This window comes from Miscanthus floridulus, chromosome 6 (genome assembly GCF_019320115.1).
Source record: "Miscanthus floridulus cultivar M001 chromosome 6, ASM1932011v1, whole genome shotgun sequence".
NCBI classification, from domain to species: Eukaryota; Viridiplantae; Streptophyta; class Magnoliopsida; order Poales; family Poaceae; genus Miscanthus; species Miscanthus floridulus.
This window is the reverse complement of record NC_089585.1, coordinates 77493286-77508428: the sequence shown is the minus strand read 5'-3', so window position 1 is coordinate 77508428 and position 15143 is coordinate 77493286.

The window sequence follows — 15143 nt, the reverse complement described above, 5'->3', positions numbered from 1 at the left end:
CTTCAACTAACCGGATGCTGGACCCTCAGCGTTCGGTCATTTATAGTAAGGTACCGACCCTGACTGGACACATCCGGTCGGACATGATCGGACATAGCCCCAGCATCCGGTCACTCTCCAGTGACACTGCTTCATCCGATAATAGGACCGAACACTGCCTCCAGTGCCCGATCACTTTCAGAGCCAGCATCCGGTCGACTGACCAACGCTGCACGCTGACTGCCACCACTGACTGGATGCTGAGCCTCAGCATCTGGTCACTGCGTGACCAGAGTTCGGTCCACTCTATGGGACCATTCTCATCTCTATTTCTCCTCTGAGTTGATCCACATCAACTCCAACTTCATCTCCTTTGTAAATGTGCCAACACCACCATGTGTAAGCGTGTTAGCTTTTTCACAATCATTTTTCGAAGGATTAGCCACTCAACTTGCCACGCCACTCAATCCTAGTGATGATGCAAAGTTAGATCACTCGAGTGGCTAATCCTTTGAAAAATGATTGTGAAAAAGCTTGTCATTAGTTCAAACTGGACTTGGAAGCTTAGGTAAATCAATTTAGTTCAAGTCAATCATAGAAGCTCATGATAGTGATAAGAGTACAAGCATAAGACAACAATGCAAATGGATATCTAGTTTGTATGTTTCAAGTGGTATCTAGACTCAAGTATTTCATCAAGATTTCATAAGTGATGTCTAGATCAACTCACAAGTGATATCCTATAAGTGGTACTCATGAAGATAGCAAATGTTCAAGAAATGGTTCTTATTGATAAATCCAACAAGTGGTTCCATACTAAAAGATTCTTTCAAGTGGTATCACATCTACACATAGTATCAATCATGCAAAACGATGGTTCCACAAGTGATCGTCAACTTTAAGTGATCATCAAATGAAGAATGCATCCCTCACCTACAAAAGCTCAAGTGTATCAAATGGATGACCCATGCTATCACATAGGGGGAGATATACCACAAATTGGTATCAAGAAAAGATTCTATGTGTGGTATTTCTAGAAGCCCTACACAAGATACAAGTGATACAAGTTACAAGTAGTGTCATTCCAACAATCATGAAGATGTCCATAAAAAATACAAGATTCAAGCCTCAACCATCTACCCCAAATGCATACCTTTGCATCAATGAGAAGCACAACTTTTATGAAAATTGATGACAAAGGGGGAGAGATTGTACAAAGATATGAAAGCCTTTATAGGGGGGAGAGATTAAGATTGTACAAGGGGAGAGATGAGATATAAAAGCTCAAAGAAGTAGAGGTTGAACATGGACATGGACAAAGAGGGAGCAACATTAAAGAAAAGAGATGGATCAAAATTCTTGGATAAGAGAAGCACACAAGTAGGGGGAGCAAGCTCATGAACTTTGATTGATTGCATTTGATATGTGCATATTCATGTGCTTGCTTGCATTGCATAAGTTTTTAAATTCAATATGCATGCTTGTGTGGTGTATGCTAGTTGTAGAATTTGTTTGATGATTTGATAACTAGCATGCATAGGATGATAGCTAGACACTTGGTGTGCTTTTCAAGTAATGCTAGTACCTTGCTTTTAATGTTGATCTCATAAGGTATCTAGTGCTTTTATTTCCAAGTGACATCTAGCTAACCATGGTGCTAAGGATGAACTTAAAGGTGCAACTCCGATTGGTACACACTTCAAAGGTTTATTCTATACACCTTAGCATCATTTTGTAGTAATTACTCTCCCACATTTTTAATCTATGCATATGTGCGAGCTTCAAATCAAACACTCTAGCACATATGTAGGGGGAGCTAATACTACCATCTCGGGTTTGTGGTACTTGTCCAAAATCATTTTCACATGGTAAAATTGCTTGGGCAAGCAACATGAATCTAAAAGAGCTTAATTTCCATATCTTTGTAGAGTTGTCATCAATTACCAAAAAGGGGGAGATTGAAAGGTCCTTGTGTGGTTTTGGTAATTGAGTGACAACCTAGGTGGACTAATTGTGTTTATGTGAGATACACAGGTAATTAGTCCACATGTACATATGTGTGAGCAACATATGCCATGAAGGTGAAAATGGCTTGGAGATGTTGCAAAGCTCACACATGTGAAGATGAAGGAGCTCATTGCACATGAGACATGACATTGAGTCATGTGATCAAGGTGGAGAAGATCAAGATAAGACTTGGCTTGATGGACCAGTTGCAATCGTGAAGGGCAAGTCGGAGGCTTTGGAGTGATGGACCACGTGGCGGTGAAGCTTGAGCAAGACTTGGCGCCGATGGACGAAGGCAACGGTGAAAAGCAAGTAAAGTCAAGATCGATGAACCAATATGATCATGTGATGATATGAAGTGGATCATATCATTGTTGATCGTGTGTGGAGTTACTTTTGCTCATTCCAACAGCTGAGAAACACGTTTGTGAGTGCCAAGAAGAGCAAGGTCCTAGTGAGGTGATTGAGATTTGTGAATCCAAGAGAGTACCCTCATTAGTGAATCAAGAGTAGCAAAGTGTGCATCCACCGTTCTCATTAGGCTTCACGTGGTCAAGTGAGAGTTCGTGCTTGTTACTCTTGGTGATCGCCATCACCTAGATGGCTTGGTGGTGATTGGGAGCTTGGTGATCACTCGACAGAGCTTGTGGGTGACCCAACTCAAGTTGTGAGCGGTTTTGGGTGATTCGCCGCGATGGAGTGTAGAAGAATCAACCTGTAGAGAGCACTTGATCCTTGCACAGATCAAGGGGGAGCTACACCCTTGCGTGGGTGCTCCAATGAGGACTAATGGGGAGTGGCGACTCTCCGATACCTCAGCAAAACATCGCCGCATTCCTCTCTCTCTATTTACTTTGAGCATTTACTTTGGGTATTTACTTTGAGCAATTCAATACTTGTCGTTACATTCATAGAATTGCCATGCTAGAGTAGGTTTGGAACATAGGTTGCAAGTCCGTTGTGTGTTAGATTAATAGAAACACTTTTCTAGGCACAAGGGGTTAATTGGGCTAACCGTAGGACTTAATTATTGCAAGAAAATTTAGAATTAGCCCAATTCACCCCCCCTCTTGGGCATCTTGATCCTTTTAATTGGTATCGGAGCCTCGTGCTCATGTTTTTAAGCTTAACCGCTTAGAGCAAGATGTCTCACAGGGATGGACCTCCTCCTATCTTTGAGGGAGATGACTTTCCATATTGGAAAATCCACATGGAGGTGTACTTAGAAGCTCTAGACGTTGGTATTCTTAGAGCCGCCTCACAAGGCTTCCCAAAACCTTGGGATGCTACTAACTTACAAGGCGATGAGGTTAATTATGAAAAATAGAATGCAAAGGCTCGAAACACCATCTTTAGAGGCCTTTGCAAAGATGTGTTCAACCGCGTAAGGAACCACAAAGATGCCCATGCACTATGGTTGGATATTTGTGCGCTCCATGAGGGAACCAAGAGTGAGTGTGAGGAACAATATCATCTTGTGATTAAAAAGCTAAATTCATTTGAGATGCTTCCCAAAAAATGTGCTAATGAGATGTACTCACATTTAAATGTTCTTGTAGAGGAAGTCAATGGGCTTAGACTTACTCAAATCTCACCATCCGATGTTGTGAGAAAGATCTTAAGTATCCTCCCCATTGACAAATATGGGCACATTGTGACCGTGCTACACCAAGGTGATCTTTCCACCACTACACTGACATAAATCTTGGGAAAGATCAATGCTCATGAGATGTACATGCACATCACGCCACAAGATGGCTCATCCTCTACCAAGAAGAAAGAGAAAGATTTAGCATTCAAAGCTAGCCAAGACAAGGGCAAAGCAAGACTTGAGTATGAGAGCTCAAGTGATGAAGAAGATGAAGATGAAAATCTTGCTCTCATGGTGAAGAAAGCCGCCAAGATGCTAAAGAAGCTAAACAAGAGTGGCATCAAGTTCAAAGGCAAGAAGAAGAAGTTCTTCACAAGCTCTAGAAGAAAGCCAATCTCTGAAATGGATTGCTTCAATTGTGGTGAACTTGGTCATCTAGCACATCAATGCCCCAAGCCCAAGAAAGACAAGCTCAAAAACAAGAACAAGGGCAAGAAAGATGACTCAAGTAATGAAGATGAAGATGAGATGAAGAACAAGCCATACAAGAAGAGAGATGGCAAAAAGAGGGACTTCCACAAGAAGAAGAAGAGTGAAAAGGCCTACATCATCGGTGATTGGCTCACGGACATTAATTCATCTAGTGGATCATCCGATGATGATAGTGATAATGAGAAGGTGGCCGCCATTGCTATTGGTCTTCCATCCTCACCGCCACCATCGCCATCATCCTCTACGCACCTATGCCTTATGGCCAAGGGTGAATGCAAGGTAACTAATAATGATGATAGTAGTGATGATGAGCAAGCTAGTGATGATGATAGCGATAGCGATGATGATGACTCACCTTCATATGATGATCTTGTCAAAATACTAAGAAAATACACTAAGATCATTAGAAAGAGTAGAGCTAAAAATGAAAAGCTTGATGCTAAAAATGATTCACTCTTAGCAAAGTGTGATACATTGGAAAAGGCTAATGATGAGTTTAGAGAAACAAATGATGCTATATCATCCAAACTCAAGGAGCTCAAATCTTCTAAGAAAGTGCTTAAAGATAAACATGATAAACTTGAGTGGGTGCACAATGAGCTCACCACTAGCCACAACAAGCTAAAAGATGAATATACCACTCTTAAGATCAATCATGATACTCTTGTTATTGCTCAATAATTTTTACCAAATGAGCCACATGATGCTACTAACCATGTTGTTAAGATTGATATAGCTACATCATGTGATGATTTAATTGATGAGAGCATTGAGCAAGGATCTAGTGGCAAAGGCAAGCAAGTGGTTGAGTGCAATGACTTTGATGAATATGTCAATCTCAAGAACACAAATGAAAAGCTCATGAAAGATCTTGAAGAGATGAAAAGCCACAACACCATTATGCTAGAAACTCTTGATCATGACAAAGAGTTGATCCTTGAGAATGAGAAGCTCAAAGAAGAAAACAAGAAGCTCAAGGAAGAGAAGAAATATGATGCTCTAAAGGAAGAAAATAAGATGCTCAAGTTGGAAAAAGAGCATCTCAAGATTGGATTGAGCAAGTTTGCTAGAGGCAAGCGCCTCCAAAGTGAGCTACTCATGAACACCGTCATGAAGATGGATGTAGCACTTGGTTTTAAAGATAAAACCAGATACACACTATATGTGAGCCCAGGAAGTCAAATCTCACATATAGCCACAAATAAGGGTAATATCAATAGACAATACTTATTACATAACGTATTAGTAAAAGAAAAGTACCCTCAGAGTATAGATAGCAGAAAGTTGACTCTGATCTTCTGGCGAAGACTCCAAATCCATAGCGACGACTGACTGGTTGACCACAAGCCTAACTCTTCTAGACTGGCAATCTGGTACCCATTCGGGATTTTTATCCAATGTAAAGAAAAATAAAGCAAGCGTAAGTACATGTCGTATTTAACAATTATATCATGGGGTTCATGAGGCTCAAAAGGCTGACACTAGTTTACTGCGATTAGCTTTAATAGGTCATCTTTTTAAGCAATTGAGTGGCAAAGAATTTATCATTTCCATAAACACATGATCAGGTAAACATGAATAATGTATAGCATAAATAATTAATCATTAGTACCATTATCCATTAGTGATCATCTCTATTCCATAAGGGCCCAAGGCCGCTCGTGTCCGTGAGCACGGCTGTTATAACAGTTTTACACTCTGTAGAGGTTGTACACGTTCACTGTGAGTCATGATTTACCCTTTCGCCTGGGGTGATCAGCCCCTTGACCCACTACCAAGGAAGGTCGACAGGGTTCACTATGAAGCCTTTCAAAGGATTTCATCTAACAAGTTAGGGCCGCTAGGCGTATGTGGCCCCTCTCTAGAAGTGGCACACGTGGGCATCGCAGCATGGTACACACTTCCCAATAGCAAAGGAAACATACCCTGCGCCTTAAAGGTAACCACTAACAAGCTAGAAAAGATCCTCATACTGAGCTAAAGCCAGAGCCATATAGCCCTCACAGCTGTACTGTAAGTCCCGGATGATCGCTTACAGATAAGTCCTTAGGGAGAGGAATCTAAAGTATATAAACACTCCAGCCCCCTGTTTCCATGTTACTAAAAAGTCATGTTTTAATATTTATTGCATATACCATTAGTCAAGTTACAAGATCATGGTTTTGATTAAGCACTAGCAAAAACTACCCAATGCAATATCCCAAAGGTTTCAAGGTGCAAGATATCAAATATCTAGGATATCCTTAATAGTAACAAGGGAGACACATGCAATATGAATTTAGTGATTAAATGTGAATAGGTAACAAGGATGGTCCCATGCTATACTTGCCTTAACTTGCTTTTCCCCCAAAGCAATACGCTCAAAAGCCTTTAGTATTCCACTTTCAATCTTCTGCTTCCAATTCTCAGCTTCTAGTCTTCAGAGAACAGCTTCTTAATCACCACGTAAACCTCACCGATTGACTGAACCATATATCACCACACAAACATCCATACATGGCATACAAATAAAAATATATGAGAAAAATATATCAACCAATAAAATAAGCAAAACGGCATATCGCTACGAACACACAAACGCAAAAGACACGCTATATGCGATTCAACGAAAAAGCGACTATCGAAGCAACGGAAAATAAAACCTATCCATTTAACTTATTTTAACTGTAGAAACACATGTAAATATTCTCATTAATCAACTTGATTCATTGCTTAAGAAAGAGCGTAGTACAAAACCTATATTGACTTTATATTCTGAAAAATGATGCAAGTGATAGTATTAATACAATTAACTTTTTAATTGACAAAACACATTTGAGTAACATGAGAACCACTAACACCACTGCGTTGAACACGCCAAAACAAAAGTAACGCGACAAGAACGGCTCAATGCTAGGGTTACGAGATGCAAGAGACAATAAGAAAGGAGCTACGGTTAAAAGAAAACCACTATCAAAAGATTTATATTATATTATAAAAGAAACAACTACGAGCTTGTTTTAGATTAGCTAAGAAAAACTATATGAGCAATATTGATTTAGATTAATCACAACATATTTAGTTTTAAAAGTCGAGTTAAAGCTAATCATGTATTATTTATAAATGTTATCACATAACAATTAAACTTTACCTTCGCAAAGGAATTAAGCATGTGACTGCATCTACTCGTACTTATCACATATGTATCCTGTTTAGCTAATCAAATTATATTCTAGAAACACTTTTAAGTTAACAATTAATCATATTAACTTTTAGGTATAAATCATCAAAGTTAAGCACCTATATTGCTTTTAATTCCAACCTGTGTGCAAATATACTAATCAATTTAATATTTAGCTATATATGGAAAAACATGTGACATGAAAAACATTGCCCCTAACATATAGTTCACGTCAGCATGAACCAAACACAACTTAAACGGTGCAAAACAGAATTAAAACTTAAATTGCTTTTAATACGAAAAACGGTGTGAGCAATAATATTAACCAATTAAGATTTATGTTGAAAACCATAAATATGGACATGGTGTATAGCATACAACGTTATGAAACAAACACGGATGGAAAGCGAAACTAAAATCTAGATTGATTTTAGTTAAAAGGCCTAGCACTGGTTTGCAGAGCTGGTCCTGTGGAGTGTCTGTCTGCTCCAACGCTCCCCATTAAAGGTAATGTTCATTTATCTATCTATACATGGTTCTGACAGTACCTTACATGTACTATACGTTCATAAATACTGCTAGTACATGGCTTTATATATGATAGTACCTAAACACTAGTGATATATATAATTATATATATCAGAAAGTTCCAGCTATATATCAGGTGTATAAATATTGTAATGTAGCATCCCAAAGTCAGAGATTTGGGAAAAATCTTACGATTGTAATTGATGACAAATCATCATTAACACGTATCAAACGTTGCGATGCAACTAGCGTAATTGAAACAGAATTAAAAACCTAAATCAATTTTTCTTAAACAGCGATTAATTAATTATAGCACAATTAATATTTTAATAAAATAAATTCATAAACATGTGACATATAAACTAATAACTCTACTGTGTAGATCTCGACGACATGAATCTAACGCAACTAGAATGAACTAAAATGGAGTTAAAACGGTTAAACGGCGGGAATTAACAGCGGATGGCAAAATCGTAATTACTCTCATCTTTTACCTTGGGCTTCATTCATCTTCACGGACGTTCTGGCCATGAAGATGGCCTGCTGCTACTCACGCGCTGGGCACGGAGGGGGCTCAGCTGGGGCTTGCTGGCCGGCCAGCGGTGCAGTACCGGGACAGGGGCATCGCAGGTCCACGGCAGCACGGGATGGGCTAGGCCTGCTCGGCATGCGCCAAGGCAGCGACGCAAGGCACTCCTGCACGGCTTCAAGGCCGACGGTGGCCCTGCTCGACTGTGAGCAGGAGCACGCGCACGTGATGGGTGGCAGCACGGGAGTCGCGGGGCATAGGGCGCTCGGCCCTGGCTACGGTGGTGGACGACCGGAGAACTCGAAGAACAGGGCCAGCCATGGTGCTCTCACCGGAAAACTTCACTGGAAACGAAGAAACAAATTGGAAATGGTCAAACGGTGATGGATTCAATAAAAGGGATAAACTACGGTGTAGAGGACGATGAGATCTACCTTATGGTGGTGGTGGTTGACGCCAGAACGTAACGGTTTGACCGGAAAAGCTCGCCGAAGAGTTCACCGGAAACCTAGCTGTGGAGAACTTCGGCGTCCAATTTGTGGGGCTACGAGTGGCGGCTCGAAAAACGGGCTGTACTTCTAGAATCCTTGCGTCGAGGGCTACGCCGGCATATATATATATATACACAGGGTTTGTCGATTTTGGAAAGTCGAGATATTTTAGCCATTATTGATTTTTGGAATTAAAATAATTATAGAAAATCAGGAATTACTATTTAGGCTCCGAAAAATATCTCTGAGCTCCGAAAAATTCTATAAAAATTCCTAGGGATAGATGGAAGGATAAGGAACACAACCAAAGTGGTTTCAGCTCCCGAAAAGACTTTTGGATTAATCGAGAAAAAGACAAGGCTCCAATAAATAAGAATTTAATTCCGAAAAAGGTCGGAAAGATTCCCGGAAAGAGATGCATCGTTCTAACGCGTCTTAAAACCTTTTCCAAGCCTTTGGATTTTGAAAACAAGACATCTTATCTAACTTTTGTTTTTACAAGTTTTCAAATTCTTTTTAAACCGCTATTTGAAAAATAATATTTTGAAGATTGAGATTTGAATTTACTTTCCAAACCACTCATCACAAAAGTACCAATGCAACTGCATGTATGCGCAAACATGTTGCTACCCTTATGTTGGATTTAATTTAAAAAAGTTTTCTTTTACCTATATTTTTATGAGCACAAAACAATTAACAGAAATCGTTTTACTCTTTTTAGAAAGTAGCTAATTTTAGGGTGTTACAATTCTACCCCCCTTAAAATGAATCTCGTCCCCGAGATTCGGAGAAGAAGAGCAAAGAAGAGAGGGATACTTCAACTTGAGATCTTCTTCACTTCCTTGAGCAACACCATCTTGATACTCATCTTGTGTTGTATGAGAATTCATCACGTAGCCACTCTTACAAATTCTTGTTCCATCTTATTCCAAGTCTGATCTTGTTGCTTCTCTTAATTCGTTCTAGTGAATCTTATCATCCATATGTTAAGCTTCCAAAAGATCTTGCTTAGCTTGAATCAGAAGTTTGAATTCTATGGTTCATTTTTTATGCATTTTGGAATGTTTTACTTTTCAAAATGAAGACTTTAAATCAAAACTAAACAAATTTTCTTTTTCAACTCCTTTTGAAATAACTTTTAAAATATGTTTTATGTTTAGAACTCAAGAAAATATTTCAACCATGTTTTGAAACTCTTTTGAATAAATGTTTTTAAGGTTTTGAAATAAACTCAACCATTTTGAAATCATTGGAAACTCAGGTAAACATACTAAGCTTTGTTTTTCAAACCCTTTTGAAAACTCGACTTTATAATCAAATCTCAGATAAAGAGTAGACAAATCAACTCAAGTTCTTTTGAAATCTGTTTCAAACAAGGGATTTTCAAGATTTTAGAAAACAAATGAAACATTCGAACTTCATTTTCAACTCATTTTGAATGAACTCTTTTGGGATTTCTGAAATCAAACCAAATCAATTTCAAAACTACTTTAGAAATGAAGAGAGTAAGTTTTCAATTCCCATTTTCTTTTGAAGTCAAACACATGTTCAAGTTCTTTTTGGAATAAGACTTTTGGGGAATCAAATCAAATAATTTTCAACCCTTTCAAACCATTTTGGAAGACTCCTTTTAGAAATACACTTTTGAAATCAACTCAAACCTTTTCTTTTCAAAAATCTTATTTTGAACCAAACTTAATTCTAATTCAAAGCCAAAAGTGCTCCATTTCCAAATGCTAATTGTTGCAAACTTTTGAACCAAAATTTTCAAACTTTTGTAAAATATCTTGAAAGCATTTTGGACACCTTTCAAATAAAATTTGAAATAAGACAACTCAAATTGTTATTTTTTTTCAATCGGTCTTTTTGAAACAACCTATTTTAAAAACACTTTAGAGTCATTTTCAAATTGTTTTAGAATAAAATGGTTCAAAAGTGTTTTTAGAATAACACTTTGAAGAGTAACCGGATATATTTTACTCTTTTTGAAATTTGGTTCAACGCAAAGTGGGTTTTCAAATCTGATTTCACTTTCAACTTTTGAAGTTTTAGAAATAAAATACTTTCAAACTTTTTATGAATATCTGTTTTTAAACTAAAACCTTGAGTGAAATAGTTCAAATCAAACTATTTTCTTTTGAATGAGCAAAAGAGTCTTTCAAAATTCAAATCAAAACTTTTGAAATGTCTCAAATATAACTTTTTGCCAATTCTTTTTGAAATTCTTTGTTACTTAAATACTCCTTTCAGATCAAATCTCATTCTTTGGCGAAACACTTTTGAAATTAAGTTTCGAATACCAACTCTTAAAAATGAGAAAACAAACTTAAACCCTTTTTGAACTTAGTTCAAATCAACTTTTGAAGAAGTTTTTCAAAGTTCTTGAATCCAAAGGTTGTTAATTCATTTTCCAACATCTTTTGAAGATTTCATTTCAAGGAAAGAGCTTTAAATAGAAATAAAAACCAATCCAATTGTTTTCAAGTGTTAATCTTAGTCTTGAGCATTCTTGCAACTGTTTTGTATACGTCTATATCCTTGGTACGTGAAGATCGAACTCCCAACCATAGCTAGCTCAAAGATGATCCGAACTCCTTGTGGTTCACCAACTCGCAACACTCTTAGCTTGGCTACCCCCCTTAAGAAGAGATGAGATAGGGGCACCAACAGCCAACATGTAACTTTCTTCAAGGTGTATTATCATCCTCTGACATCCTAGAGAGCTTGTGGACATAGATAAGAATAAGAAAAAATTGATCCTTTACATAGATAGAAAATAGCAGCATAGAAAAACATCCATATCTCGAGTTCCATTTATCCAATAAAGTTGCATCTTAAACCGTTGGAAAGCTTATAAAATTCCCCACAACTTTCTTTTAGACCCCTTCTTCAGATTCTGCAGTTAACTTGGTCGAAATCTTTGCTCAACAGAAACTGTTCTAGATTCTAAACAGCGCAGATATATTGCCTTGTGATTTTCATATCTCCCAAACCAGAAATGCTATCAAGGTGACTCTTGCAGGAAAAGAAAGATCTTGAATTCTACTCTCACCCAGAATTTGCTCAGAATTTTTGGTTGCCCAGAGGTTGGAGACATAGGCCATAGAAGACAGACTGCTCTGGAAGACCGAAAGCAGGAAACAAGAGAAAGAGAACCCAGACTATTTATTTCCTTATCCCTTATACCTTAAACCTTTAATGAAATTGTGAGCATAACCCACGAATTCATTGCAGTCATTACAAAGATCCAACTCAACCATGATCATTAGGACAAACCACTCAAACACGAAATACAAGCTCGTTGCTAATTGTTCCTCCTAGCTACTTGGTAGGCATTCTTAAGGGAAAACTTTCTTATCAGGGCTTTGGTAATTTGAATAGAGGTGAGACTAGAAAGTTTTGCAAGAGATCAAGAACAACAACTCAAGGAGATAAGAAGGTATAGCTCAAAGGAAGCTATCAAGGAGTGGAGACAATAGGACAAGGATTGGAAATATTCAATTCAATCAGTCAAGGAGGTGGAGAAATAGTTTTATAGTAAAATAGGTTTTTAGAAACAACCAGTGCTAACTAGGCTTGTGTCCTACAGTCAGTATTGCTCTGATACCATTTTGTAGCACCCGGTTTTAAAGACAAAACCAGATACACACTATATGTGAGCCCAGGAAGTCAAATCTCACATATAGCCATAAATAAGGGTAATATCAAAAGACAATACTTATTACATAACATATTAGTAAAAGAAAAGTACCCTCAAAGTATAGATAGCGGAAAGTTGACTCCGATCTTCTGGCGAAGACTCCAAATCCACAGGGATGACTGACTGGTTGACCACAAGCCTAACTCTTCCAGACTAGCAATCTGGTACCCATCCGGGATTTTTATCCAATGTATAGACAAATAAAGCAAGCGAAAGTACATGTCGTACTTAACAATTATATCATGGGGTTCATGAGGCTCAAAAGGCTGACACTGGTTTACTGTGATTAGCTTTAATAGGTCATCTTTTTAAGCAATTGAGTGGCAAAGAATTTATCATTTCTATAAACACATGATCGGGTAAACATGAATAATGTATAGAATAAACAATTAATCATTAGTACCATTATCCATTAGTGATCATCTCTATTCCATAAGGGTCCAAGGCCACTCGTGTCCGTGAGCACGGCTGTTATAATAGTTTTACACTCTACAGAGGTTGTACACGTTCACTATGAGTCGTGATTTACCCTTTCGCCCGGGGTGATCAGCCACTTGACCCACTACCAAGGAAGGTCGGCAGGGTTCACTATGAAGCCTTTTAAAGGATTTCGTCTAACAAGTTAGGGCCGCTAGGCGTATGTGGCCCCTCTCTAGAAGTGGCACGCGTGGGCATCGCAGCACGGTACACACTTCCCAACAGCAAAGGAAACATACCCTGCGCCTTAAAGGTAACCACTAACAAGCTAGAAAAGATCCTCATACTGAGCTAAAGCTAGAGCCATATAGCCCTCACAGCTGTACTGTAAGTCCTGGATGGTCGCTTACAGATAAGTTCTTAGGGAGAGGAATCTAAAGCATATAAACACTCTAGCCCCCTGTTTCCATGTTACTAAAAAGTCATGTTTTAATGTTTATTGCATATACCATTAGTCAAGTTACAAGATCATAGTTTTGATTAAGCACTAGCAAAAACTACCCAATGCAATATCCCAAAGGTTTCAAGGTGCAAGATATCAAATATTTAGGATATCCTTAATGGTAACAAGGGAGACACATGCAATATGAATTTAGTGATTAAATGTGAATAGGTAACAAGGATGGTCCCATGCTATACTTGCCTTAACTTGCTTTTCCCCCAAAGCAATACGCTCAAAAGCCTTTAGTATTCCACTTTCAATCTTCTGGTTCCAATTCTCAGCTTCTAGTCTTCAGAGAACAGCTTCTTAATCACCACGTAAACCTCACCGATTGACTGAACCATATATCACCACACAAACATCTGTACATGGCGTACAAATAAAAATATATGAGAACAGTATATCAACCAATAAAATAAGCAAAATGGCATATCGCTACGAACACACAAACGCAAAAGACACGCTATATGCGATTCAACGAAAAAGCGACTATCGAAGCAACAGAAAATAAAACCTATCCATTTAACCTATTTTAACTGTAGAAACACATGTAAATATTCCCATTAATCAACTTGATTCATTACTTAAGAAAGAGCATAGTACAAAACCTATATTGACTTTATATTCTGAAAATGATGCAAGTGATAGTATTAATACAATTAACTTTTTAATTGACAAAACACATTTGAGTAACATGAGAACCACTAACGCCACTGCGTCGAACACGCCAAAACAAAAGTAACGCGACAAGAACAGCTCGATGCTAAGGTTATGAGATGCAAGAGACACTAAGAAAGGAGCTACGGTTAAAAGAAAACCACTATCAAAAGATTTATATTATATTATAAAAGAAACAACTACGAGCTTGTTTTAGATTAGCTAAGAAAAACTATATGAGCAATATTGATTTAGATTAATCACAACATTTTTAGTTTTAAAAGTCGAGTTAAAGCTAATCATGTATTATTTATAAATGTTATCACATAATAATTAAACTTTACCTTCGCAAAGGAGTTAAGCATGTGACTGCATCTACTCGTACTTATCACATATGTATCCTGTTCAGCTAATCAAATTATATTCTAGAAACACTTTTAAGTTAACAATTAATCATATTAACTTTTAGGTATAAATCATCAAAGTTAAGCACCTATATTGCTTTTAATTCCAACCTGTGTGCAAATATACTAGTCAATTTAATATTTAGCTATATATGGAAAAACATGTGACATGAAAAACATTGCCCCTAACATATAGTTCACGTCAGCATGAACCAAACGCAACTTAAACGGTGCAAAACGGAATTAAAACTTAAATTGCTTTTAATACGAAAAACGGTGTGAGCAATAATATTAACCAATTAAGATTTATGTTGAAAACCATAAACATGGACATGGTGCATAGCATACAACATATGAAACAAACTCGGATGGAAAGTGGAACTAAAATCTAGATTGATTTTAGTTAAAAGGCTTAGCACTAGTTTGCAGAGCTGGTCCTATGGAGTGTCTGTCTGCTCCAACGCTCCCCATTAAAGGTAATGTTCATTTATCTATCTATACATGGTTCTGACAGTACCTTACGTGTACTATACATTCATAAATACTGCTAGTACATGGCTTTATATATGATAGTACCTAAACACTAGTGATATATATAATTATATATCAGAAAGTTCCAGCTATATATCAGGTGTATAAATACTGTAATGTAGCATCCCAAAGTCAGAGATTTGGGAAAAATCTTA